The sequence below is a fragment of the Arachis stenosperma genome, chromosome 9, assembly GCF_014773155.1.
Source record: "Arachis stenosperma cultivar V10309 chromosome 9, arast.V10309.gnm1.PFL2, whole genome shotgun sequence".
In the NCBI taxonomy this organism is placed as follows: Eukaryota; Viridiplantae; Streptophyta; class Magnoliopsida; order Fabales; family Fabaceae; genus Arachis; species Arachis stenosperma.
Window position 1 is genome coordinate 87,115,113 of NC_080385.1, and position 5,177 is coordinate 87,120,289.

The following is a 5,177-nucleotide window of genomic DNA, read 5'->3' on the forward strand; positions in this document are numbered from 1 at the left end:
CCTTATTGAGGCTTTTGTTGATCCTTCCATGAGAAATTTGGATGATTTCTCCATGATGAATTATAGGTGTTTCCATAAGGTTCACCCATGTAATTTACCTCTGCTAATGCAGGGTTCTCAAGATCATAAGCTTCTTTTTCAGAAGATGCCTCTTTAGTACTGTTGGATGCATTTTGCCATCCATCCAGACTTTGAGAAATCATGTTGACTTGTTGAGTCAACACTTTGTTCTGAGCCAATATGGCATTCAGAGCATCAATTTCAAGAACTCCCTTCCTCTGAGGCGTCCCATTATTCATGGAATTCCTCTCAAAAGTGTACATGAATTGGTTATTTGCAACCATGTCAATAAGTTCCTGAGCTTCTGCAGGCATTTTCTTTAGGTGAATGGATCCACCTGCAGAATGGTCCAATGACATCTTGGAAAACTCAGATAGACCATAATAGAATATATCTAATATGGTCCATTCTGAAAACATGTCAGAAGGACACTTTTTGGTCATCTGCTTGTATCTTTCCCAAGCTTCATAGAGGGATTCACCATCTTTTTGCTTGAAGGTCTGAACATCCACTCTAAGCTTGCTCAGCTTTTGAGGAGGAAAGAATTTATCCAGGAAGGCCGTGACTAGCTTATCCCAAGAGTCCAGGCTATCTTTAGGTTGTGAGTCAAACCATGTTCTAGCTCTGTCTCTTACAGCAAAAGGGAAAAGCATGAGCCTGTAGACTTCAGGATCTACTCCATTCATCTTAACAGTATCACAAATTTGCAAGAACTCAGTTAAAAACTGGTAAGGATCTTCAGATGAAAGTCCATGAAACTTGCAGTTCTGTTGCATTAGAGCAACTAATTGAGGTTTCAGCTCAAAATTGTTTGCTCCAATGGCAGGAATTAAGATGCTTCTTCCATCAAACTTGGATGTGGGTTTAGTAAAATCACCAAGCATCCTCCTTGCATTATTGTTGTTGGGTTCGGCTGCCATCTCCTTCTCTTGTTTGAAAATTTCAGAAAGGTTGCCTTTGGATTGTTGTAATTTAGCTTCTCTTAGTTTCTTCTTCAGAGTCCTTTCAGGTTCAGGATCAGCTTCAACAAGAGTGCCTTTTTTCTTGTTCCTACTCATATGAAAGAGAAGAGAAAAAGAAAAGGAAGAGGAATCCTCTATGTCACAGTAAAGAGGATCCTTATTATTAGTAGAAGAAGAAAGGGGATAAGGATTAAGAAGAAGGAATAATCCAAACACAAGGGTAAGGATAGGGGCAGTGATTTGAGATGAGAAGAGGTGAAGAGATGTGTTAGTAAATAAATAAATAAATAAATAGAAGAAGATGAGAGAGAGAATTCGAAAATTAATTTTGAAAAGGAGTTAATGATTTTCGAAAATTAAAGATGAGATGGAATTAAAATTAAAATTTTAAAACAATTAGTTAATTAAAAAGAATTTTTTAAAAAGAAATGAGATATTTTCGAAAATTAGAGAGGAAAAAGTAGTTAGGTGGTTTTGAAAAAGATAAGAAACAAACAAAAAGTTAATTAGTTAGTTGAAAAAGATATTAAAATCAAATTTGAAAAGATAAAAAGATAAGAAGTTAGATAAGATATTTTGAAATCAAATTTTTGAAAAAGATATGAATTTGAAAAAGATATGGTATAAAAGATATGATAAAAAGATATGGTTGAAAAAGATTTAATTTTTAAAATTAAATTTGATTACTTGACTAACAAGAAACTAAAAGATATGATTCTAGAATTTAATTATTGGTAAAGTTTTCAAAATTTTGAAATAAAGATAAGAAAAAAATTTGAAAATAAATTTTTTTTAAAAAAATTCAAAAATAAAAAAATTGAAAAAGATTTGATTTTTGAAAAAGATTTTGAAAAGATAAGATTTTTTAAATTTGAAAATTTGACTTGACTTGTAAGAAACAACTAATTTTAAAAATTTTTGACTAAGTCAACTCAAATTTTCGAAAATTATGAGAAAATTAATGAAAAGATATTTTTTATTTTTGAATTTTTAATGAAGAGAGAGAAAAGCACAAATATGACCCAAAACATGAAAATTTTGGATCAAAACCAATGATGCATGCAAGAACACTATGAATGTCAAGATGAACACCAAGAACACTTTGAAGATCATGATGAACATCAAGAACATATTTTTGAAAAATTTTTGATGCAAAGAAAACATGCAAGACACCAAACTTAGAAATCTTTAATGCTTAGAAAATATGAATGCAAAGATGCACATGAAAAACAACAAAAGACACAAAACAAGAAAACATCAAGATCAAACAAGAAGACTTACCAAGAACAACTTGAAGATCATAAAAAACACCATGAATGCATGAATTTTCGAAAAATGCAAGAATTTTTAAATCATGCAATTGACACCAAACTTAAAACATGACACAAGACTCAAACAAGAAACACAAAATATTTTTGGTTTTTATGATTTTATGAATATTTTTGTATTTTTATTATTTTTTTTCGAAAAATATTCTTTTGAAAAACGAAAATAAAGAATTTTTTTTTTAATTTTGAAGGCTTTTTGAAGAGAAAATTACCTAATCTGAGCAACAAGATGAACCGTCAGTTGTCCATACTCGAACAATCCCCGGCAACGGCGCCAAAAACTTGGTGGATGAAATTATGATCATCAACAATCGCTCCAAAGGCTTGGTGCTCTCAAACGTGAATCACACTTTGTCACAACTCCACACAACTAACCAGCAAGTGTACTGAGTCGTCCAAGTAATACCTTACGTGAGTAAGGGTCGATCCCACAGAGATTGTTGGTATGAAGCAAGCTATGGTCATCTTGTAAATCCCAGTCAAGCAGATTTAACTGGATTAAGAGATTATTGGTTTAAATAAAGATAATAAAATAAACAGAAAATAAAGATAAAGTTACTCATGACATTCAATGGTGGAAATTTCAGATAGGTGTATGGAGGTGCTGTGTTCCTTTTGAATCTCTGCTTTCCTACTTCTTCCTTCTAGTTTTTCATCACTCCTTTCCATGGCAAGCTGTATGTAGGGCATCACCATTGTCAATGGCTACATCTCATCCTCTCAGTGAAAATGGTCCAAATGCTCTGTCACAGCACGGCTAATCATCTGTCGGTTCTCAATCAGGTTGGAATAGAATCCAGTGATTCTTTTGCGTCTGTCACTAATGCCCAGCCTTCAGGAGTTTGAAGCTCGTCACAGTCATTCAATCCCAGAATCTTACTCGGAATACCACAGACAAGGTTAGACTTTCCGGATTCCCATGAATGCCGCCATCAATTCTAGCTTATACCACGAAGATTCTGATTAAGGAATCCAAGAGATATGCACCCGGCCTAAGGTAAAATGGAAGTGGTTGTCAGTCACGCACGTTCATAGGTGAGAATGATGATGAGTGTCACGGATCATCACATTCATCAAGTTGAAGTGTAATGAATATCTTAGAAGAGGAATAAATCGAATTGGATAGAAGATAGTAGTAATTGCATTAAAACTTGAGGTACAGCAGAGCTCCACACCCTTAATCTATGGTGTGTAGAAACTCCACCATTGAAAATACATAAGTGATGAAGGTCCAGGCATGGCCGAATGGCCAGCCCCTAAAACGTGATCAAAAGACTGAATGCTCAAAGACTCCTAATACACTAGTAAAAAGTTCTATTTATACTAAACTAGTTACTAGGGTTTACAGGAGTAAGTAATTGATGTATAAATCCACTTCCAGGGCCCACTTGGTGTATGTTTGGGCTGAGCTTGATTTATCCATGAGCTGAGGCTTCTTTTGGAGTTGAACGCCGAGTTGCAACGTGTTTTGGGCGTTCAACTCCAGTTCGTGACGTGTTTCTGGCGTTTGACTCCAGAATGCAGCATGGAACTGGCGTTGAGTGCCAGTTTATGTCATCTAATTACGAATAAAGTATGAACTATTATATATTGCTGGAAAGCTCTGGATGTCTACTTTCCAATGCCATTGAGAGCGCGCCATTTGAAGTTTTGTAGCTCCAGAAAATCTATTTCGAGCACAGGGAGGTTAGATTCCAATAGCATCAGCAGTCCTTTGTCAGCCTCTTATCAGAGTTTTGCTCAGGTCCCTCAATTTCAGCCAGAAAATACCTGAAATCACAGAAAAACACACAAACTCATAGTAAAGTCCAGAAATGTGAATTTATCATAAAAACTAATGAAAACATCCCTAAAAGTAACTAGATCATACTAAAAACTACCTAAAAACAATGCCAAAAAGCGTATAAATTATCCGCTCATCACACATATTCATCAACAATTAAACAAAAGTTCAAGCAATAAGTAACCCAACAATCATCAACCAAACACTTGCAACTTATTCAATTCATAAACAACTAAACAAAAACTAACATAATTACTAAAATAGGGATGAAATGCAAACAAAATAAAGTAGAGCAAGTGGAGAAGAAGGAAAAAGCAAGAGAAGAGAGGGGTGAAAGAGAGAAGAGGAGAAGAAGTAGAGAGAAGAGGAGAAAAGAAGTATAGGGGTGAGAAAACAGGGGTGTGCGTATGTACAAGGTCGCGTGCGTACGCACACTAGGTGAAATAGGGGAGGTGTGTGCTTGCACAAGGTGTGCGAGTGCCCCAAACAGAGAGGGGACTAAGAGATGTGCATACACACCAGTGTGTGCGCACGCACAGAACACTTTTTTTTTAACATGAAGCGTCAAATTGCTAGCTATCACGCCGTCTGTGCGTACGTAGACAGGTCCGTGCGCACGCACAAGCCACAAAAGATGGGGATGCAGACGCACAAGTCGTGCGAATGCTCCCACCAGAAGGGGTGCAAGCTGGTGTACGTGCGCACAAATGGGTGTGCGCACACAAAATGCAAAAATTGGGGTTACGTGCGTACGCACAGTTTTGTGCGCACGCACATGCTCTGTTTTTCTCAAAAAATTTTAGTGCCTTAAGGCACCAAACTTGACATCCAAAATAGCTTTTCAACCCCAAAACATATTATTCATCAAAAACACATGATCAAAGCTAAAATCTAATCAAATTATGCTTGAATTTAAACTAAGCCTAAGCTATCTACAAGAGACAAAATGCAATAAATTGAAATTATGTACAAAGAGAGAGTTAGAAAGGTGTTACCATGGTGGGGTATCTCCCACTTAGTACTTTCCTTTATTGTCTTTAAGTT

General features: G+C 35.8%; 1 non-coding gene across 1 annotated transcript; it reads left to right on the forward strand.

Moving 5' to 3' along the window:
* The first annotated feature begins 477 nt into the window (after window positions 1–477).
* Window positions 478–581, forward strand: LOC130953356 (small nucleolar RNA R71). The gene has a single exon (XR_009075526.1). It is a non-coding gene; the product is annotated as a small nucleolar RNA R71 (small nucleolar RNA).
* Window positions 582–5,177: the final 4,596 nt, after the last annotated feature.